This window comes from Cupressus sempervirens, chromosome 2, assembly GCF_028749045.1.
Source record: "Cupressus sempervirens isolate cs-2001-9-10 chromosome 2, ASM2874904v1, whole genome shotgun sequence".
Classification (NCBI taxonomy): Eukaryota; Viridiplantae; Streptophyta; class Pinopsida; order Cupressales; family Cupressaceae; genus Cupressus; species Cupressus sempervirens.
In genome coordinates this window covers 603,363,464-603,388,351 of record NC_143119.1, presented here as the reverse complement: position 1 = coordinate 603,388,351, position 24,888 = coordinate 603,363,464, and the positions used below count along the sequence as shown (strand labels likewise).

The 24,888-nt window shown below is 37.9% G+C and overlaps 1 protein-coding gene across 2 annotated transcripts in view; it reads left to right on the top strand.

Moving 5' to 3' along the window:
- Nucleotides 1-24,888, top strand: part of LOC149574841 (diacylglycerol kinase 4-like) — a 313,933-nt gene that overhangs the window by 269,719 nt on the left and 19,326 nt on the right. The window contains exon 11 of one of the 2 annotated variants that reach the window (XR_016360102.1): nt 12,199-12,273. The exons of the other annotated variant lie outside the window; for it this stretch is intronic. The gene's annotated coding sequence lies outside the window, so the exon portion shown is untranslated. The remainder of the gene's footprint in view (nt 1-12,198; nt 12,274-24,888) is intronic. 2 annotated transcript variants of the gene reach the window in all.

Sequence of the window (24,888 nt, the reverse complement as noted above, 5' to 3'; positions counted from 1 at the left end):
GTTTTCTGAAAATATTTTAAGTATGCCAAGTTTCAAGTCTTGACGAATCCGTTTGCACACTTTTCCAGATCAATTCTATTTGCAAAAATCACTTTTCTGCCATTGTTTCCAGTTGTCAATTTCCAAGTAGCCTACTTTGACCGATCGCCATTTGCGCCTAGTTATTCGTCATGAGCCCAGATCGTAGATCCATATTGTCCTCGTGACAATGAATCAGCGCCACAATTTTCATTTCCCCAAATGTCAATTTACCCAGTTTTCAAAGTCGATTTTGAACCCAATTTAGTGTTTTTTGACATGTTTGCTTGCAAGCAGTTTTGAAAGGGTCACTTTGACGGTCAATATCTTTTGACCCCGAATTCGTCATGAGACGAGATTCGACATGGTAAAAGTGTGTGGTACAAAAAATCAGTAGGTTAGATTTCAGAGCCTAGTCAGAGGTTTGGGTCAGTTTTTAAGACCAGTCAATGGACCTCCTGACATGAAATTCACAATTTGCAGTCAAGTGATAAAGTGAGCTTAAATTGATGGTTCAATGATCGAGCTTGATTTTAATTAATTCAAAATGATCAATGGATCAGTCTGAGAATTCAGTTGTTCAGAAATGAAAATTTTTTAGCCGGACTCACTTTGGGGCCAGACTGTTTCCACCCAACCAGTATGATTCCATGGATGGCAAGGTTATTTTTAAGGTTCTAGTGAGTGAAATCAACAACAAATGTTTAAGATTTGATGAAAATTGGTCAGAGGAATAGGGCAGTAGGTGCCACTGCACTTAATGAGCATAGCAATTGCTCTCATAGTGTCCTGACTGTACATGTACAATGAGTAGATTGATCTTTTGGAGCAGCTCTCCAAGGATGTCTTCATTTAGTAGATCTGGCCAGGATAAGAGGGGAGTCTCCACCTAGAGGAAGTCGCAGTCTAATGGCAGATAAATAATGTTACATAATGTGCTATATGCTATATGCTACCCTTTATGAATGTAGACTTTGTGTGTTCAGTTTGATGGTGTGATTGACCCTACAAGATTCCCTATCCAACTATGCATAACACATCTGGCATCAAGTAAAAAATAAATCAGAACAAAGCCAGTTATGAGAAGCCTGCACGCCTTAAGAGGTAAAGACTGCAAGAAGTCTTGGGCAGAGGATGTTTGAAGAAAAAAATGGACATGGCTGGCCTTCTTGATGCATTGGGCATTGAAAAGGCATTTGTTGTGGGCAAGGATTTTGGAGCCTCCCCGATAGAAGATGTCCACGTCCAGCGACATAGAAGAAGCCACAGCATAGGAAACAAGAAGCCCCAACTCCATGCCAATCAAGTAGAAACTAACGTAGTCAAAGTGGAAAGCCACGGCTTGCAAATGAAAGTCCCAGTGGCTAGAGCAAGTAGGCACACCAAGTTCAAAGCTGCCCACGTATGCCTTGGAGAAAAACGCAAGTTTGAGATCCCCACGTAGTTAAAAGAATATCCAACGCTAAGATAGCAGAGGTATACGCATTAAGGAAAGGGAATCGCCATGTAAGCAGCTGGATATAAAGGATCCCATGCAATCAAGACGCAGAGGGAGCATATTAAGCAAAGGAGCAGTCGGCATAAAGAAAGAGGCCTGCGCATATAAAAAACAAGGAACCAGCGCCATGAAAGTCAGAAGCGGCCAACTAAGAAGAAGACCCTGTGGCTAAACAAGAGGAACACATGAAAAGAAGACCCATTGCAGTATATCCCACTTTGCCTGTGGGGTGGGAATTTCAATTGTCTAAATACATTTCGACATGGCAAGCTTAATGTCTTAAGACAAGAGGCTTTTGTGAAAGCCAACTCGCATGCACGGGTCCCAGTCAACAGTTAGATGATGTCATCAACCAAATTATGAACGAGTAAGCAAGAATGATGACATGGAATCCGGGCTACGAGATCGTGACATGTGGCAAATCGTGCGGTCCTTCTTATCTCACCAAGCAAAGTTGCTCACCGGATGGTCAAGGTGACTTGGCGACTACTGACGTGTCGCAATGAGGTGGCGATGGTGTGGCATTAGAGGAGTTGGCCAGAAAAGTTGTTGGAATCCAGTGGTCGCCATGTTGCCACTGGCAAAGGGTAAGAAATTCTAGCAAGGGACATGGCGACCCGTCAAAAATTTCAAGAAACCCAGTGGAGTTCGAATGTGGGTCCCACTCAGTTATTAGAGCCAATCAAAGATTGCCAAGTGGCACTTGCTCAGAGATCCAGTCCAAATGTGACATGTGGCATCACTGTGCAGGCCCGAGCCAATAAAACAGTGACATGTGGCATCATTTAAATGGTTTGAAGAGGAAAGGGAGATTTTAAAATTAAAAATATCTTGTGCCTACACGTTCATCCCAAAGTTGAAAAATTTGATTTCAAACAATGAATTTCTATAGTTTGAACTATAAACTTTTTTAAAAAATTCAATTTTATTCTTTTAACTTGTGGAAGCCATGAACAGAGGCCTGAAACTTTAAAAGGGCATATCTAGTGTTATTTTTAACCGAAATGGGCGCTCCAATATATCATCGAAACCAGAACAAGTTGAATTTTCCATTTTTGAGGTCGATTTGTGCACAGGTATTCACTGGTTCATGCTGTAGGTCAATTTATAGATTTTGGGGCATTCTCAGTAGAATGGGTGTTTCTCATCATTGAGCATTAGAGTTTGTTAGAGGGCAGCTCTAAAGTCTTGTTGGGATTTGAATGTGGAGAAAATCATCTTTAAACAATTTTCTTGCATTCTGGAGGTCACATTGAACTGATTTTCACTTTTTACTGCGAATTCACTTTGGAATCAAAATTAGTTATGATGGTGAATCAAATATCTCAGATATTTCTTGCTTGTAGAAACCAAATGATGAGGATTTGATATTCAGTTACAGAGAGAAGGTAGAGAGAGGCTTTTTCGACTTCTTGGGAAGGAACTCTGAGGGGACACTTGTCAATTACAAATTCAATCCGGGAATTGTTTCTTTTCAATTTATGCTTTCTTCTCTTTTGTAAGGGTTGGTAGTTTTCTCTGGGTACTACTAGCCAGGTTCTAGTGTTCTACTTTGAAAACCATGGTTGTAGTTGGTTTTTCTTCTTGTCTATTGAGCTGAGCTTTGGTAGTGAAGGCCACACACCTATTTATGTGTGGATTTTCATTTTATGTCATGTATTGTTTTTCTGAGATACTGGAAATTGATGCTAGATTATGTGAAGTATTTGAGTTTCATTTAGTGTTACCAGTTTATGTATTTGATCTTTCCAAGGATAAATACAAAAGGGGATTTACATGAATTAATTGAGTTCTCTTATTCAGTCTCCTGATTCTTCATATGTCATTAACTTTATGATTAAATGGATAATGTTCATTTGATTTAAGGCAACTTGGATGAGTTGTATGTCAGATCTGTTGTTGCTTTTGACTCAAGGAGTTAAGTGAATGCTTCACCATTTTGATAGGGTTTCTGGGTGTATGAAGGGGATATTGCATAAGTATGGGATTTGGGGATTTTGTAATGTCCCCTCTTTAGTTCGACATGGCATTGATCATGGATTTGCCTATTCCAGACTCTCGTAGGCAAATGGTGTGGAAAGAGAGTCAATTCTGCGGATCAGATAGTCATATCTTGCTCTTGAAGAAGTGTTAAGAGGTTATATTTTATCATTATGTGATATTGGGGCCCACATGTTATAATTTTAATTTGAGTTGCACTTTTTATTTTATAAAATTACTTTATTATAAAAAAGTGCATTATAATGAGAAATTATAAAGGATGTTTCTAGAAGTTCTAGCAACTTCTTAGAAAAGTGAATAAATAGAGGGTTGGGCCTCTCATTTGGACATGCTTGGATTGGAGAACTCTTCTACTTCTTCATTGTGAAGACATTTGTGGACTTTGGATCTGCAAATTATTCGATCTTTGGGAACGAATCACTCCCTTGGATTGGCGACTTTGAGGGTGTGAAATATCACCTGAATTGTTGCATAATTGGAGTTGGTATTCAGCCATCTCATTGGAGTTTATTGAGAATTCGTTGTTAGGGTTTGTTTTTGGTTGGAATAAGGATTTCAGATTTGCCCTATCATTGGAGAAGCATTTGACAAGAGTTTGAAGACAGAATAAGTGCATTTTCAGAATTGGCAAAGCAGGGTTCAAAACCACATAATTGCTCATATCTCCTCAACCCCTTGGAGTTATTTTTTTATGGTTTTACAGGGTTACTACCTAACCCTAGGCGCCCATTTTCCTTGCATTTGGAGGTCCCAAAACCCTAATATTATTTTGTTTCAGCAGCCGTACAGGTACGGCCTGGTACGGCCCTGCTAGTTTGGGCAGCAGCAGCAAATTAAGGACAGTTTGGGGGTGCGGTTGGAGGTCTTCATCAACGATCTGCAGCAAAACGTGGTGTTCTTCCATAGTTCTTCAAACCAGGTTCTTGCATTCTGAAATATATGTCAATTTTTGGGTAAATTTGCTGTCATACAGTCATTGTAATAATCAGTCCAGAATTGGTAATAAAATAATTTCAGAATTTATTGCATTGTAATTGAAATATAGTTCAATGGCTTTATATATATTGTAATTCTGTGATTATATTCTGAAAGTATCAAATCTGAAATTACCATATTCTGAATATTGTTACTGTTACACGCCAAGTGTTTGACAAAATTCCTAAGTTCAGTTTGAGGGTTTCTGTGGCCTTTATAGTGAGGGTCATTACAGTGGTATCAGAGCTATAAGTCCTGCCATACTGTGGAGGTCTTATAGGGAATTTGGAACAGCTGGATAGGAGGGAAAGTGTTTGACGAAATGTCAAAACACTAAAATCAGAGCATGCGACAAAGGCCTTATAATTTTCGCAATACCAAAGCAAGACAAGATAGGATTTCTGACCTGCAGAGCGAACAGTCTAGCTCATCTATCCAGGTGGACATAGAATCCAGTCATACAGACACAGGGGAGGTATTTTTTGATCAAGACTACGACTACAATATGGATAGAGGCGGGAATGCCGGTCCAGATCCGCAAGAGGAAAGATTTTTACAGTTATTAGACACCCTGGCACAGGGACAGGGATTAGCCGAACAAAGAGCACAAGAACAGAATCAGAGAATGGAGCTTATGATGCAGATGATGGCTCGACAAATGGGGTTGAACGCTAACATAAGTGGAGGAAATAATCAGAATGGTCACAATCAGAATGGGAATAATCAGGATGAGAGACATAATGGAGGCGAACAAATTGGGAACAATTTCGGTCATGCCCCCCAGCAAGCTCGGACAGTAAGTTCGAGTTCTATGATTCCTACGTTCCTTCCTAGAGCTCCAGAGCAGCCGGTACCAGAACCCCAGATCACTGACATACAGGATCAGCTGAGGAGAGATTGGGAAGCAGGAGGACCAGATTTTACAGCTGCAATCACCTTTAGAGAGTATATGGATGTGCGGATGAAGCATATGCCCCGTGGACAAGACAGGACTCAGAACTATGAGCTACGAAAGAAAGTAGGAAAACTACAGTTACCATATTATGATGGCTCGGGGAAGTCTACAGCAAGAGCTTGGGTTCAAAAGCTTGACACATACTTTCAATTGAATCCTATGTCTGAGGAAGAAGCTATTAAGTATGCAACAATTCACCTGGATGGGTTAGCACACGAATGGTGGCATCATGGTATGATCACTATGGGTCATGCACACATTACCTCATATGTGGAGTTTACGGAGAGACTGATTGAACGTTTTGATAAGAAAGATCCAGAACTCCATTTCAAGGAATTAGCCCAGCTTAAACAGTGGGGCTCATTGGAAACATACATTTCAGAGTTTCAGAAACTTGCAGTGTTAGTAACAGATGTATCTGAACGAAGGCTATTGGTTTTATTTATGGATGGGTTAGTTGATCCGTTGAGAGGGTGGATTAAAGCTCTCAACCCTCCCACTTTGCAGGAAGCCATTAAGAAAGCTCGTGACATGGATTCCTCTTCAGCTTCTAAAAATAAATTTCAGGCAAAGAGTTTCCCTTCAGGAAAAGATAAGGACAGGAAACCCTTTCATAGAGAGGCACAGCTACCTAAGGAAGAAAGTAAGAGGCTGGACAAGGAGACAATGACTTGCGTAGGAAGAAGCTATGCTTCTATTGCAAAGGCCCGTATGAGTACGGCCATGACTGTCCTATGAGGCCAAAAGGGAAGGCCAACCGGGCAATGTGGGCTTATTATGAAGGCTCAGATTCAGATGGTTCAGAACATCATGATGAGGATCCTGATGAAGCAGAGGGAGAGCAGGAGATGGACAGTGCAGGGCAAAGGCAGGAAACAGAGCTACATTTACAGGAAGCAGGCCTGTCTAGTATCCAGAGAGAGGGATCTTTCAGACTTCGGGGAGTCTTGGCTGGATAGAAGGTTATTACATTGTTGGACACAGGTGCCACGCATAATTTCATTGATGCACGATTTGTAGAGAAGCGTGGACTCATTACTGAGGAGTTCGAAGGACTAAGAGTCAAGGTAGCTGATGGATACACTCTTCGTTGTGACAGGATGGTACGAGACTTACCTTTGCGCTTGAACAACTATGAGTTTAAGGCGGATTATCATGTGGTCAACATGGGTGACATGGACATAGTACTTGGGATGCAGTGGCTACATTCATTGAAGGTGGTTACCCTGAGATTAGAGGATATGGAGATACAATTCGAAATGAATGGTAGGATTCATGTGCTAAAGGCTATCCGTAATGGAGACATCAGGACTATCTCATTTAGGCTGCTGGAGAGATTAACTAGGCATAATGATATAGAGTGGGCAGCAGTTTGTACTTTGATACCTACACAGGAGGAGCAACATAAGGCGGAATATCATCCTGATATTCAGAAGTTGAGGATTAAGTACGAAAAGGTATTCAGTGAGATTCCACCAGGCAGGCCACCGGACAGAGGTATTGAGCATATTATTGAACTGGAGGAAGGTGCTAAACCTATCATGATCACACCATATCGACATCCAAAGCGACTCAAGGATGAGATCGAAAGGACCATTGAGGAGTTGCTAGCTATGGGGCACATCCGACCTAGTAAGTCACCTTTTGCATCTTCTGTTGTTTTGGTAAAAAAGAAGGATGGAACGCTTCGGATGTGTATTGATTACAGGGCATTAAATAAGAGAACCATTAAGAATAGGTATCCTATTCCTCGCATTGAGGAGTTGATAGATGAATTGCATGGGGCCTGTTATTTCACGAAAATTGATTTGAGATCAGGATATCACCAGATCAGAGTCCGTGAACAGGATATTGAGAAAACTGCTTTTAGATGTCATTGTGGGCACTTTGAGTTTGTAGTCATGCCTTTCGGTCTGACCAATGCACCTGCCACTTTCCAGTCCACTATGAACAGAGTTTTCCACCATCAGTTGAGGAAATTCATGCTGGTGTTTTTTGATGACATTTTGATCTATAGCCGATCATGGCAGGAGCATCTAGAGCATTTGGAGACGGTGTTGAGCATTCTACAGAAGGAGTCCTTGTATGCAAAGGAGTCCAAATGTGACTTAGGGATGACCGAGCTGTTATATTTAGGACACATCATTAGTGCAGAGGGAGTGCGGATGGATCTTGAAAAGATTCGCGCTATTGTTGATTGGCCTCCACCAGAGAACCTTACACAGTTGAGGGGGTTCCTTGGTTTATGTGGTTTTTATCGCAGGTTTGTCAGTGGCTACTCACGACATGCAGCTCCCATGACAGATTTACTGAAAAAAGGGGAATTTGTGTGGACTCAGAAGGCACAGGACTGTTTTATGAGATTTAAGGAGATAATGACTACGTGCCTAGTTCTAGCATTACCTGATTTCACGAAGCCATTTGAGCTTCAATGTGATGCATCTGGAGAGGGAGTAGGTGTTGTACTTATGCAGAATAAGCACCCCATAGCTTATGAGAGCAGGAAGCTCAGAGGCCCTGAGCGTTCATTCAGTATATATGATAAGGAGATGTTGGCCATCATGCATGCTTTGGCCAAATTCAGACAATATCTTGTGGGTAGCAAGTTTTGTATTAAAACTGATCATAACAGTCTGAGGCATTTCTTGGGACAGCAGGACCTGAATGATCGCCAACAAAAGTGGGTAAGTAAGTTGCAGGCATATGATTTTGACATCTCATATGTCAAGGGAACTCAGAATGTTGTTGCAGATGCTCTATCTCGAAGGCCACACCTCACTCTTATGGTTCAGATATCAGAGGATTGGCGACACTTGATTATAGCAGAGTATGCCAGGGATACATGGGCCTCCGATATAGTAGAGGGAACAGTGATTGATACCAGATACACACTTGTGGATGATTTGATCATTTACAAGAACAGGATTTACCTGGTCCCAGGATCGAAGGTTAAGCAACTGATTATGAGAGCACTTCACGACTCACCGACAGCAGGCCATCCCGGGTACTTCAAGACTTACAAGTCAGTTCGAGAGCGGTTCACTTGGAAGGGGCTGAAAGCTCATGTTTTGCAGTATGTTCGAGAGTGTCTTGTTTGCCAGCAAAACAAGCAAGAACACAGCTATCCGGCAGGGCTCCTACAGCCACTTCCGATTCCCGACAGGAAGTGGGAATGCATCTCCATGGACTTTATCACAGGTTTGCCCAAGGTACAAGGACGAGATTGTATTTATGTGGTGGTAGATAGATTAACGAAATATGCTCATTTCTTTCCTATCACCACTACACATTCAGCAGCTCAGGTGGCAGAGGTTTTCTTTCGGGAGGTTTTCAGATTGCACGGCTTGCCTCAGAACATTGTGAGTGATAGGGATAGCCATTTCATGAGTCACTTTTGGCAGGAGGTATTCCGGTTATGTGGCACGGAGCTTACACCCAGCACTAGCTATCACCCACAAACCGATGGTCAGACAGAAATTGTGAACAAATGGGTGGAAGGGTATTTAAGGAATTATGTGGCAGCTCAGCAGCGAGCTTGGGTCAGATGGATATATCTCTGCGAGTATTATTACAATACTACATATCATATGACTATACAGATGACACCCTTCATGGCACTTTACGGTTATGAAGCACCTAGTTTCTTGGATTTGTTGTTGAGCGACAGCCGGGTACCCAGTGCAAGTGAATTATTACAGGAGAGTAAGGATATAGTTGCTACCCTCAAAGACAATATTGCAAGAGCTCAGAACCAGCAGAAGCAGTATGCAGACCAGAAGAGAACTGAGCGTAGTTTTGAGGTAGATGATATGGTTTACCTCATGTTGCAGCCATACAGGCAATCTACTCTTAAGAAGAGTGGGGCAGAGAAACTTAAGCCACGCTATTATGGACCATTCAGGATTATCAGGCGAGTTGGTGAAGTGGCTTATGAGTTGGAGCTTCCCGCAGACAGCAGAGTGCACAATGTGTTTCATGTGTCATGCCTCAAGAAGGCGTTGGGTCAGAATGTGGTGCCTTCTGCAATATTACCTCCTTTAGACGATGAGGGAAAATTGATTTTAGTACCAGAATCCATCCTGGAGAGCAGAGAAAAGCAGCTTCGTAGAAGGGTGATCAGGGAATACTTGGTTAAGTGGAAAGATTTACCTGTTGAGGATGCTACTTGGGAGGGGGAGGCTATTTTGCAGCACCCGGCGTTGAGATTGCTTGAGGCCAAGCAATTTCAGGAGGGGCGGACTGTAATGTCCCCTCTTTAGTTCGACATGGCATTGATCATGGATTTGCCTATTCCAGACTCTCGTAGGCAAATGGTGTGGAAAGAGAGTCAATTCTGCGGATTAGATAGTCATATCTTGCTCTTGAAGAAGTGTTAAGAGGTTATATTTTATCATTATGTGATATTGGGGCCCACATGTTATAATTTTAATTTGAGTTGCACTTTTTATTTTATAAAATTACTTTATTATAAAAAAGTGCATTATAATGAGAAATTATAAAGGATGTTTCTAAAAGTTCTAGCAACTTCTTAGAAAAGTGAATAAATAGAGGGCTGGGCCTCTCATTTGGACATGCTTGGATTGGAAAACTCTTCTACTTCTTCATTGTGAAGACATTTGTGAACTTTGGATCTGCAAATTATTCGATCTTTGGGAACGAATCACTCCCTTGGATTGGCGACTTTGAGGGTGTGAAATATCACCTGAATTGTTGCATAATTGGAGTTGGTATTCAGCCATCTCATTGGAGCTTATTGAGAATTCGTTGTTAGGGTTTGTTTTTGGTTGGAATAAGGATTTCAGATTTGCCCTATCATTGGAGAAGCATTTGACAAGAGTTTGAAGACAGAATAAGTGCATTTTCAGAATTGGCAAAGCAGGGTTCGGAACCACATAATTGCTCATATCTCCTCAACCCCTTGGAGTTATTTTTTATGGTTTTACAGGGTTACTACCTAACCCTAGGCGCCCATTTTCCTTGCATTTGGGGGTCCCAAAACCCTAATATTATTTTATTTCAGCAGCCGTACTGGTACGGCCTGGTACGGCCCTGCTAGTTTGGGCAGCAGCAGCAAATTAAGGACAGTTTGGGGGTGCGGTTGGAGGTCTTCATCAACGATCTGCAGCAAAACGTGGTGTTCTTCCATAGTTCTTCAAACCAGGTTCTTGCATTCTGAAATATATGTCAATTTTTGGGTAAATTTGCTGTCATACAGTCATTGTAATAATCAGTCCAGAATTGGTAATAAAATAATTTCAGAATTTATTGCATTGTAATTGAAATATAGTTCAATGGCTTTATATATATTGTAATTTTGTGATTATATTCTGAAAGTATCAAATCTGAAATTACCATATTCTGAATATTGTTACTGTTACACGCCAAGTGTTTGACAAAATTCCTAAGTTCAGTTTGAGGGTTTCTGTGGCCTTTATAGTGAGGGTCATTACAGATTTCAGTTGATAAACTTGATTGTAGCGCAAGTAAGTTAGGTTATCCTACTGATAGTGACTCTATGTTTCAAATTTCAATGGATAAGGCACTGATCATTAAATCAGATGCAAACTGATATGAATGTTATTTGCACAAATCATCTTAATCAAATCAATTCAGTTTTTCATGTCTTGTAGTGGGCTGAGAAGAATTAACCCTCTCTTAGCTTATGGTTTCATAGGTTATGATCTGTAGCTATTTCGTTCCTATGTCATTGCATAAGTATCAGAAGATAAAAGGGGTTTCCATCTGCAGTAATTAGGTTCAAAATTATGTTTTAAATTGCACTGGTACCATACATCAAAACCTCAAGGTTAACCTGCCTAGGTCTTGCAGAGCCTGAAGTGAAGAAGGGTCAAGCCTTATAGTTGGCTTGGTGTCTGAAATGATGTGTTGAAGATGGGAGTTAGCTGCCCCTAGATGTGTCATATTCTCATCGGGGTAATTGAAAACCCTCTAGGGTTTTCAAACACCAACAAACCCAATCTAGATCAATTGAAATAAAGTCCTATCATGCTGGTGAAGTAAGGTGTCCAAGTGCAACTCATTTATCCATAAGATCCTTGAATCTCAAATCAATCTAAAAACCTTTACTTCACCTATCTATTGTTTCATTCTGAAGATGACTACTCTATGCCCCAAGTTGTGAACCCGCTCATTATGAACCCCAAAATGCAAAGGTCTATCCTATCAAATCTTGGATCCCAAATCAGCCCCTCAACATGATCTTGGGAGTAGGAAAAGGTGGTCATCAATCTACTATCTTCTTGGATCAGCCAACTGAACAAGCAGATCACCATAAGTTTGCAAAAAACTACTCCATACTGCCCAAATGTTGTTTTCATAATCCCGATACAATATCAGTGATAAAAATGTTGTCATTGTGCCTCTGTATTGGAAAGGTAATCAACCGATAAGTTATATGCCTCAAGATGAGGTGTCTTCACAAATCTATCTGCAACTCGTTAACTTCTATATGTTACATCCCTATTTTTGCTTAAATATAAAATATTATTTATAGTCATTGAGAACTTCATGTAAAGTGAGTTGATTTGGTTAAATTAGTTAAGCGTTATGGTTCATGTGAAATGGAATTGTTGGTTATTTGTTATAAATTCATGGGACTTTGGAATAATGTTTAATCGTTATAACATTATATGAATTAGAAATGGATAGCTAATATGAATACTTGTTAGAGTAATTTTGATTTGATTAAATATGAGAAATATGTTATTACCATGGTAAATTTCTTTTGTAGGAACGTGATGAATGGAGGGAAGCATTGCCAAAAAAGGAAAGAGTATGAGAGCACCACCTACCTTTGAGCTAACAGGTATGGGTCCTAAACCACTTTGGTTGAGGGTAAAAACCGGACTAGGCAAGCAACGGGATTCCAAGTGATCACCATGAGTTAAATTGGTCTACACATTTAATAAGACGATAAAATAATTAAATGGAACAAATTGTTACCTGTATTAAATTGGTATGAACTCAGAGCTTCCTATGATAACTCACATGTCTTAATATAATGATGTCATGGTACCTACATGTACATGTGTATACATATATATATGTATACATGCGTAAATTCAAATGAGACATAAATGAGTGTATATGCCCACTTAAAAGAAAATGTATACCCAAGATACTTATGCGAATATGACGTGTATATATATATATATATACGTGTACACGTATATACAAGTATAGGTAGATATAGGATGGTATCCTTATATTAACACTTTGAGAGTGAAATTATTATTTCCAACCCTTGGCAAATGTTTTAATATTATTAATTCATATCATCAGCCTTCTATATTCTTTTCCAAGAAGCCTATTTGTTATATTAGCCATTCATCTTGTTGCTCTTGGGATGACTCTTGAGCGTAACACATGATGTTGCCACCTTTCTTTATCTTGGTCATAACTGAGCATGCTCGCAAGAACAAGAGGACAATCTCTTTTATGTGATCCGTTAAATGTTAGTGGGGGCGTTTGCATGTGCTAACTTTTTGGTGATTTCTTTTACCATCTATGCTACACCCTTAATATTATTATATAAAGGGTTATGAATAGTCAACTTGTGGTTATCTTAATCCTTAATTAAGTCGTGTTATTATTATTATTATTATATTATAATTTAGGTAGGTAGGTCGGCCTAGGTGTTATGAAGGGTTGTGTCTATTCAACCTAAGCATAAATAGGTATATATAGGAGGTTGTGAGTCTTATTTCATCATCAGATGGTGAAATGTGCTCTCATTGGAGATATTTGGAGGTTGCCCCCTCGAAGTGGCCTATAACTCTCAGCTATTATCAAGTCTTTATATAATATTTCATATTATTTCTTCTATTGTGCAAGTTATTTCATTACAAGTGGTATCAGACCATGATTTTGGCATCATAGCGGCAAGATTTTTTCTCAACATTGAGGCAATTTTGGGAAGAGCATAACTTTTAGATTTTAGCGAATTTTTCAAAGATTTTTTAAAGGGTTTTTGAAGAACATACTAAAGAAGCTATAGTCCAAAATTTTTAGGAATTGGAGCATATTTGAGGAAATTATTGCAAAATTACTATTTTTACACAATTTTTTGAGATCTTCATATCTCTCACATCCTACTGAATTGGAGTACAACTTGTATTGAGTTTTTCAATACATAGTGGAGGAGCCTAAATTCAAAGCTTGGAGAAATTGAAAAACAAAAATAAGCAAGATATTGTAAAATTAGGAAAATTCTCTCTCAAGGCAGAAAATTTGCTCTTTTTTTTCCCAAAAACATTGGTTTCCATCATGATGGGGCCTCCAACAAGAGGCAAAAAGAATTCTACCACATCGGGGAAATCCTTTGATCAAGATTGGGAAGCAACAAAGGAGAGTAAGCCCAATGAGGAACTTAGTAAGTTCAAGGAAGAGGTTAAGAAAGATGTGTGACCTACGAGGAGATATATCAGATATACGAAGCATGTTAAGCACCTATATGAATGAAACAAGGAAGGAGCTCTCAAGCAATCAAGGTGAAACCTTCAAGTCGACTAATGATGACACAAATTTTATTAATCCTACGGGATTGTTGTCCTGCATTTTGTCATCACAAAATGTTGGTAACAACACGAAACTTTTTCAAGCTAGTTTCGCATTTCTCTAAACTTGAATTTGATATTCAATTGCTTAATGTTGATCGATTGATCTATTTCAATTCAAATATCAAATTGTTTTACTGAAGGTCTTCGTCAAGTCTTTTTCGTTTTGCTTTCTGTCGAGCCTTTGCTTGATTTTTGAAGCCTTCATAATCTGTTCTTTACTTTTGAGTTTGTGTTTTCTTGTTTTAAGTCCTTTGGATTTGCTCATGTCACGCCTTTCGATTTCACCTTCGATTCGGTATAACCTAGAGGTCAATCGAAGTTGTCAATCAAGAGTTATGCCCATTTTAGTGCCTCAAAGGTGGACATGTTAAGTGCAACAACACGAATTAAAAATATGATGTTATATTTTCAATTTAACATTCACTTTTTCAAAAATGTAGCATTTTACTCACTTTTTGTTATGTTTTTAAGTTACTTTTACTTTAAATTTATAACTTAAAGTGACTATAGTGTACTTTATGTTTTAATTTTAAGTTGAGTTACTTTTTAGTTTTTCACTTAAAGTAACTCTATAACTATATAGTTACATTTTAAATTTTTTGTTTTAAAATCAAATACTTATTTAAATGTCACTTTAAAGTAATGTTTATGTGTTATATTGAATAATATGATAAATGAATATTATTTTTGACCCATGTTGATGACATTTTTATAATTTTAAGCGAAATACATGACTTAAAGGCCTCAAAAGTGGACTTTTTATGTGCAATTGCATGTAAAAACTATGAAGAGTGAAAACTTTTCATGTTATTATATATAAAACTCACCGTTGAGGATATTTTTCATGCCATTACATCAAAAGCTTATGAAAGTGGGCCTTTTTATGCAATAACATGAAAAGTAGAGTTTTTGTGCTTAAGCATCAAGAATGTGAGACACATTTTAAAACATGCATATGGCCTCAAAAGGTCCGATTTTGCCCATGAGCATGTTTTAAAACATGTAATGCACTCCAAAAAAGTGTGATTTTGCATAGAGGCATATTTTAAAACATGTAAATGACCTCAAAAGTTCTGATTTTGTATGAAGACATGTTTTAAAATATGTAATGGCCATTAAAATATCCGATTTTGAGAAGGAAATGTGTTCTTGCTCCCTAAGAATCCGATTTTGGCCATAACTCAAGATTTTCTTCATGGATTTGAATGAAATCTTTTGCATTCAAGGCGTTTTTTCTTGGTGATCATTTTGCTTCCATAAAAAATGAGTTTAATGAGCTGAAAAACGTTTTTGGGAGTCCAAATCTAGGGCACGTTTTTGTAAAACACTCCAAAAATCTTTATTTTTCCCCAACATTTTTGCATGGAGATGAATTGTTTTGCCCTTGTTGGTTGATTACATTGCATTTTGATTCATATTTTGGTGTTTAAACACCAAAACGTTTTACTTGCAATCCATGGAGAAACACGTTTTTTTCTAAAAACGTCTCAAGAGCATGAATTTTCAAAGACGTTGGAAGTTGGAGAGGTTTTAGGGCATGTTTTGGCATCTTGCAACTTATTCTCCTTGTTTGCTGCCCTCTATCTTTTGAATTTGTAAGATTGGAAAAGGTCTCACCATTTTTGAAGAATTTTTCAAACAAAGAGCATATTTTTCCTTCATATTTGGCATGTTAGTGGACTTCTTCCTTCTTGTAATTTAATTCATGTTTATCTTTGCTGATTTTATGCATGAAATTATTAGATGATTGCCATTTGTGAAGATCTTTGCCATGGAAAGTGCATTTTCTCTTTAAATATGAAGTTTTTTTTCATTTTCATGTTTTTGGTTCTTCCCCAAGTCCCAATTTTGAATTTGAGCTTTGAAGTGCATTGCATCTTGACATGTTTTGAGTTGTTTTCAAGGGTACGTTGTTTCTTTTGCATTTTGTGTTTTGTGCTTGTTTGCAGATTTTTCTCCATTTAGAGAAGTTACAAGTTTTTTCCCAAAAACTTATTTTTGCATCATTTCATGTGAAAGCATCGTCATCCTTCACATTCCATTTCTATTTCCATGTCATTACATTTTCACATCTCATCCGACAAATGCAATTGCACATTTTCACATCTCATCCGACAAATGCGATTACATGTTTTCCATCTCATTCGCCATCCAAACATGCATGTAATCCCATTTTCCATTTCCATTTTCACCCATCTCACTTTTTGCTTCCATTCGCACAACACGATTACACGAAATGTCTTTCATGTAATTGCATCCAAAAGGTCCAATTTTGATCAAAAATCACATTTTGAAAAGACAAAAAGATGCCATTTTCGCTTTCCGTGTACTTTGACTTCTCCTTTTCTCCAAAAGTGACTATAAAACTCATTCTCTCACCTCCATTTTTCATTTCCATCTCATACGCATTCGCGCTTACATGAGTAAATACATGTTTCCACCTCATTCCATGCTTTACATCTTAGCCTTCATCTGCATATACACATAAAGTGTATCTTTCACTCGCACTTGCATCTCATTTCACTTTTCACCTCCCATTACATATTGCATTTGCATGAGCTCATTTTTCATACAATAAAGCCTTGGAAATGTTAAGTCAATTTTGAAATCAGCAACTTTCACTTTGCACGTATTCCCATGCGTTTCACCTTTGCACATTTTCATTCTATTCCATTTTCCATTTTCACACTTTCATATCATTTCATTCCACATTCCGTTCATTTCATTTCATTTCACTTTCCATTCCATTGCATATGCATATGTCTTCTCTTTGAAAATCACTCCTTTTTCGAATCTTCGCTACTGATCCAAAATTCACTTGCATGGAGATTTCTTCTGATGATGTATTTATATTTTGGGATTTTTGTGTTGCAGCACAAGCACAAGATATGTCCTCACCATCTAAGTCCAAAGGCAAAATAAAATATCAATATGATAAAGAATTGGCTCATGCAGCGCCTTCAATCACATCTATTTTGGATAAAGTGTTGGACATAAAGATTGGTCATATAGATGTGGCTGATTTTTTACAAGGAGTTGAAGTCCCTGCTATTCATGAAATGAAACGCATTAGGAGAAGCAACATCCACTTGGTGTCTACGTTTCCTATGGCAGCTATGGAACTTGATTTTGTTTATAGATGTGCGCGACGATTTACTCCTAAGACGAGGACTATCAAAGATGCTGAGGGCAAGGTTATCATTAGCCTTGATCTTGAATTTATTGAACAAATCTTCAAAGTTCCGCATAAATCAGAATGTGCTGATTTGACTAAAAAATCATCATTGGCTTGTTGGAATGAGCAAAAGAGCAATTATCAAAAGTGTGTCAACTTTTATTGGTTAAACAATAAAAGAAGCAATTTTTCCAGATGGCCAAAGACTCTTCATTGGTCAAATTTTAAACAAGAGTACAAGGATCTCATCATCCTTCTCAGCAGGATTTGTGGTCTTAAAGGTTCTTCTAATTTTGAGGCATGGATGTACAAGTTTATGTTTCAAATTATGGAGAATAAAGAACATATCTTTTTGGGCAAGCTTATCATTACTGCACTCTACTAGCACACATGCAATGTAGGATCATCAATGCCTTTCTACATGAATTCTTATTTAGTCTACATCGCTGCTGCTATGGGATCTTTTTCGGGTCTTCCTACCAAAGGAGATCGTCTTCAAGTACCTATTTGGATTTACTATGACCAAATCACTTTGGCTAATAGTAAATTCCATTACAAAATAGTCCAAGATGCCTTCTTTGGACATTACAGGTGTTTGTTCGACAAGCAGTTGTCTATCAAAAGAGTATCTGATGCAACATGGGAGAAGGTGAACCAGTACAACTGCATTTTTCTTCAGTTTCCCACTTTCACATACTTGAGAGTTGGATATTTCAAGGGAGAGCCGTATACCTTACCTAGGTATGCTACAGATCGAATTATTTTGATAAAATTAGCAAGACAACTCATGGACGTGCAAAGTGATCAACATGCTTCACATAGGTCCAGATTTGGAATTACCTCAACTAAGCCTTTGTCTTTTGAGAATTATTCAATTATTAATGTGCCTAAAGCAAAAAATATGGAAGCAGAATTGTTGTTGATTACATTGAAGAAGTTCAAGGCTAGATTTGATTTTGATTATCGAGAGATGAACTCTTAGATAAAAAGAGCCTACACTCATGTTCATCGCATTGAGGATATTTGGATTGATATGAGAACAGAAATTGACATCATGAAGATGGATTACTGCAGGTTAACATTGTAGCAAATAATTGATCTTAACTTGTTAGAAATCCCTCCAGATTTTCAAGTTGAAGATGATGGCAACATCCTTAATCCGGAATTTCATCAAGCCGATTTTGATAAGATGTGCCCTTTCCCTATTCAATGGCAACAAAAGAAAGGTACATCTATTATGGATAGTATTCAATCCGTCTTAGTAAATACTAACAAATGGTTGAAAAGTAAAGGCCTTAAAAGAGTAAATCTTAAGATGGGTCTGGATTGTCGAAGTTTTGGTCCTCCCGGCAGGAAATCACAATTGGAGATTATAGGGAAAGATGGTGCCTCATCTTCAAATGCCAAAAGCGCCCTCAAATTTAAATTGAAGGGCAGAAAAAGAACTAAATCATCTCAAGTTCCTGAGCCAATTCAAGAATCAGCAGCAGAATCAGAAGAAGAATTGGAAATAGAATCTGATAAAGAAGATTGAGATGAAGAAGGAGAAATTGTGATCATATCTCTTCCAAAACCTGCACGAGCTTGCACGTCTTCTCTACATGAAGAACCCTTTTTGCAGGAGGTTGATGATGATGTAGGTTCATTCTTTACTATTTTCACTCATTCCATTCCAATTTCGGAGGTTAATACCATGGCTCTTCCTATTTCATCTGTTGCTCCTCGTGTTCCTACACATGAACAATATGATCACTTAGCAAATGTGTTTGAAGATTTTCCAACTCTTACCAGTGGTCAAGTTTCTCGACTTGATAAATCTTTGACAGGATTTGAACTCTTCGTGACGGAGTCTTCTCAATATGTTCTTATGCTTTCAGTGGTACAGACTGAATCATGCTCAGTCACTACAGATATATAATCCGGATCAATGCCAATGGTCTCCACTATGCTTGCTTCTGTAGATGAAAGTTTCAGCCTGCCTGCATGGTTGAGTAGAATAACAATAAAGAGAAGAAAAGTGGTTGTTCCTCTTGACAATCTTCCTGTGAAGAAGACTAAATCCAAATCTTTGAAAGATAAGATTGTTTTTAGAATTTTAGTTTATTCTGATAAAACCAAATTTGTTGAGATAGCTGAGCCTTTGGTAGATAAACCTGTTGAAGAACTTACTCGTTCTGACTACAAGTTTACTAAAGTTGAAATTGGAAAGCAATCTCGTTTGGTTTATTTGCAAGATGCTCAAGATGCATTGACAAATGTATCGAAAAGAAATCATGTACTTTGGGAAAAGAAGAATCAGTTAAAACAAGAGATTTCTCATTTAAATGAGGTTATCCAAAAACAATCTTCTTAGAGTGTTGTAATATCTCAAGCATCTAAAGAGAAAAGGTTAATTGAAGCTGCCAAGTCTTGGATACAAGAAATCATTTCTAAAGGAGTTTGAGCCATCACAGAGACATGCTATTCTTAGATGTGTCAAAGAGATGAATGAAATGGAACAAAACTTAATTTTTTCTTTGACCCTAGAAGCAAATAACCTAAAAGAAATCCTTAGTGATTGGGATGAAATGATAAAATTTGGTCTAGATGCTAGGGCTCATGTGATATTCTTCCGTCATGTGAGATGTTCTTTAGATTTCAAGGGCTCATTGGTTATAAGGAAGAAACGTTAAGGAAGCTGATTACAAAGTTGTAGGTGGCCCTAGGAGATTGTCAAGCAGTTGAGACAAGTGTTACTTGTGATTTGGAACAAATGGGATGTTGTGTTACTGATGATTTTGGTAATCTTTTGGTAGCAGAGAGAGTGACTTTCAAATACACAATCAAGATTAATGCTGATGTAGATTCTAAAGATTTTGGTTCACACACAATGAACAAGTTTGTTTTGTACAAATCTTTGACAAAACACTTGTTAGATACTACAGCAGCAAATTCCAAAGTTGTGCAGTCAGCATATGAGAATTCAGTAAGAATTGAAGCCATATCAAAGACTATGGAGATTGTTGATCTTCCTACAGTGCGTGACATCATTGTCAAATTCAAAGCACTAAGAAACAATTTCTAAGATTGTTGTTTTGTTTCATGTTAGTAGTTGTAGAAGATGCATTACATGAAAAAGTGTAATTACATGTAATGCGAGTTACATACATGTAATGTGAGTTACATGTATGTAAAAGGATGTAATGCAAGTTGCATGTAACCCTTTATTTTCTGTGGTTAGACTTGGTCAAAGTTGGTTGAGTTGCTCCCATTTTTTCCTCCACCTTTTTCTCAACTTCTTTGCCTATATAGAGGAGTGCCCCCTCATTGAAAAATCATCATTATCTTTTATGCAAGAGAACTTTGAAGAAATTGTGCCAGCAAAACTTTGTTTGTGTAAGCACTATTTTGAGAAAAAGTGAATACAAAGGAGCATTTGAGACTTAACTTTGATTAAGTGAGATTGTTATTTGAGTGAATTGTAAGCTTTGTCTATGATTCATCCAAGTTGTCTTTAATTCATATTGTCTTGTGTTATTGGTAATTGTTCTAGTGAATTGAATTGTAAAGAGTTAAGAAACAATTGAAGCCAGAGCTTTGACCAGGAGCAATTGTGAAAGTGTATAGCTAGAAGTTTTGTCTGTAGCTTATATTTTCTTCTTAATTCGCAAAATAGTAGTATTCTTACTTTTAGGAGTCTTTGTGCTCTAATTGTAAAGTTTTTCCATATAGAAGTACGACCAGACTTAGAGCCAAATCAATACATTTTCGGCTAGCCTTTGAGTTAGTGAAGGTTTATTGGTATCACTGTTTCCAACTCTTGATAGAAGTGTAGTTAGAGATTCACCCTGCCATTACTCGCTCTACGACTAAGTGGATTCTTTCTTGAAAGTTAAGAAGAAAAGATATTGGTCACACCCTTTTTACAAAATCTCTCGACTTCTTGCTTACCTTGAGTTGATTCAAGGAACGGTGAGAAGGGGGAGTCTTCCCTTTAAGGTAGGAGAGACTCCGTCTCACACGCTGTGGTTGGTCATCCTATTTTGCGACTGGATTTTTACCCAAAATTGTCGATTGCAAAATATCCACCCAAAAGGGATCTAGGAATTTTTTCCCAAAGGTGGATATGCACAAATTTAATGGCAAGGATCCTCTAACATGGATAAATCAAATGGAGAATTTTTTTGAAATACATCAAATCCCATATGTGCAAAAGGTTATAATGGCTTCCTTATATCTAGAACCACATCAATTCATTTGGTATTGTTGGCTTTGTACTCAGAGGAGGAAAAAGGGTCTCATTGTATCATGGTCAATTTTTACAGAAGAACTCCAAGCACGATATAGCAATAGTGTGACAGAAAAACTTCTTTAGCCAACTTGCTAAGCTTCAACAAACAGGATCAATTAAGGATTATATTCAATAATTCCAAAATCTATCCTTAAGAGTGGATTCAATTACATAGGAGAACTTGAATGATTTATTCTTGGGTGGTCTCAAGGATCACATTCAACATGAGGTATGCATATTTTGTCCCAGTTCAATAAATGAGTCTTTTATATTGGCACACAGGGTAGAGGAGAAGTTCTTGATTTCTAGAAAGCAGGGGCTAATGTGACAAGAGACAAAGGATATTCAACACCTTATCTTCCTCAACCTACTAGGTTGACTCAACAACAAATTGAGGAGAAAACAGCAAAAGGGTTGTGTTTCAATTGCAATAGCAAATATAGTCAAGGACATAAATGTAGTGAAAAGAAATTGTTCTATATTGAAGGTCCAAGTGAGGAAGAATAGGATGAGCCCATATCAAAGGAGGATAGGGAGTCAGGTGAGGAATCACATGATTCTCAACCAATCATTTCTTGTCATGCACTTTCAGGTTTCAGTGCACCACAAACTCTCAAGGTAGTGGGTTTCTTAAAGAAGCAAAAAGTAACAGTGTTGATCGACTTAGGTAGTACTCATAATTTCATCAACAAAAAATTGGCAACTCTTCTAAATTGTTTTATATATCCAGCCCCCGAGGTTCAGGTTTTGATTGCAGATGGGGGCATAGTTAGTTGTTCAGGAAAGTGTCATAGCATCCAATTATCCATGGGAGATTATCAACTTTATACCCCAATGTATGCGATATCCATGGGTGCAGCAGATACTTTTTTGGGAGTACAATGGCTTACTACATTGGGAACAATTGAGATGAACTTCCGAGAACTATTCATGCGATTTCAATCACAAGGAAAGGTAGTGGAGCTAAGGGGATTGAAGGCGAAATCCCCATAGATGGTAAGCTCTCATCAAATACAAAAACTTCTTAAGAAAGGTGCGGATGGATTTGTGGCCCAGCTATGTTCATTAGAAGTCTCTCAATCTAACGCTCTTACTCATCCAAAATTACAAGCAATAATTGATCGTCACAGTGATTTTTGGAGATATGCCTAAAGGACTTCCTCCTAAGAGGGATCATGACCATGCCATACAACTAGCTCGAGGGAGTCAGCCACCAAACATTAACCCTTATAGGTACCCACACATATAAAAAAGTGAGATAGAAAAAATTGTTGAGGAAATGCTAGAGGGAGGAATTATCAGGCATAGCCAAAGTGCTTACTCCTCACCTGTTGTGCTGGTGTGTAAGAAGGATGAAACTTGGCACATGTGTCCAGATTATAGAGTGCTCAACTAGTATACCATTAAAGATAAGTTTCCTATTCCAGTCATTGATGATCTTCTAGATGAATGCAATGGAGCTATGTATTTTACCAAGTTTGATCTTAGATCGGGTTATCACCAAATTCAAATTGAGGAAGATATTTGCAAGATAGTATTTCGAACTCGTGAAGGTCATTATGAATTTTTGGTGATGTCATTCGGTCTTACCAATGCACCATCTACATTCCAAAGTTTGATGAATTCCATTTTTAAGAGGTTCTTGAGAAAGTTTTTGTTAGTGTTCTTTGATGATATATTAATTTATAGCAAGACTTGGGAGGAACATTTGCAGCATGTAGATCAAGCATTACAATTACTCGAAGATCATCAACTCTATGCTAAGCCATCCAGGTGTGCTTTTGGTCTTAAGGAGGTGGAGTATTTGGGATGCATAGTTTCACAAGGAGTGAAGGTGGACCCTAACAAAATTAAGGCTATCATGGAATGGCCTATTCCAAAAACTATTAAGAAGTTGAGGGGTTTCTTGGGATTGACAGGATACTTTAGAAGATTTGTGAAGAATTATGGTCGTATAGCAACACCCCTTACAACTCTATTGAAGAAGGATTCTTTTCAATGGAATGAATTTGCTAATGTATTATTTGAGCAATTGAAGAAGGCTATGCGTACAACTCCAGTGCTTGCCACTCCAGACTTCACCAAGGAATTCATTGTGGAATGTGATGCTTCTGGAAATGGGATAGGAGTAGTTCTTATGCAAGGTCGCCTAATTGCTTTTGAGAGTCGTCAATTAAAAGGTAAAAATCAACTCAAGCCTATTTACGAGAAGGAAATGTTAGCAATCCTTCATGCAGTTAAAAAATGGAGGCCTTATTTAATGGGTCAACACTTCAAGGTTAAGACAGATCATGATAGCCTAAAATATTTTTTGAAACAAAGATTATCATCAGAAGAGCAACAAAAATGGGTCACTAAGATGTTGGGATGTAACTTTGAAATTGTATACAAGAAAGGGAAGGAAAATATTGTGATCGACGCACTTTCCAAGAAGGATGAAAAAGATGAAGCCTTATTGTGTGCCCTTTCAATATTACAAGAAAATTGGGTGGTAGAAGCCAAAGAAGAGTGGAAAAATGATGTTGCAACAAGTAATCTCATCCAGCAAATAAAAATTGACCTTAGTAGTTCAGATAAGTTTTGTTTAAAGGGGGATGTTCTTTGGTATAAAGAGTGTGTGTATCTGTGCAAGAATTCCACTCTTAAACACAATATTCTTAAAGAACTACATGAGTCCCCAATTGGTGGTCATTCGGGATTTTTGAAGACATATCATAGGGTCAAGCAAGATTTTTTTGGGGAAGGGCTAAAAGGGGATGTTCAAAAGTTTGTGGCTGAATGTTTGGTTTGTCAAAGAAATAAGGGTGAAACAATTAAGACACTTGATCTCTTGCAGCCTTTATCTATTCCTAGCCAACATTGGGAAGAGGTATCTATGGACTTCATCACAGGGCTCCCCAAATCTAAAGGCCATAATGTCATCATGGTAGTAGTTGATTGCCTCACTAAATATGCACATTTTATTGCATTATCACATCCTTTTACAGCAAGTATAGTGGCAAGAGTTTTCTTGGAGAATATCCAACAGTTACATGGTACACCTAAGGTTATTGTTAGTGATCGTGATCCTATCTTTACTAGTCACTTTTGGAAAGATTTATTCTCATGTTTGGGTACTCAATTGGCTCATAGTTCTTCATACCATCCGCAATCAGATGGGCAAACTGAAGTGGTTAATAAATTTTTGGAAGGATATCTACGTTGTTTCACTTCAGAAAAACAATCTCAATGGGTAGATTGGCTACCTCTTGCAGAATGGTGGTACAGTACTTCTTTTCTTAGCTCATCAAAAATCTCTCCATTTTTGGCACTTTATGGATATCATCCTCCTTCCATTACATCATCATTAAAGGTGTCACCAAGAGTTCAATCAGTAGAGGATCACTTGCTTCATCAACAATAGATAATTTTAGGACT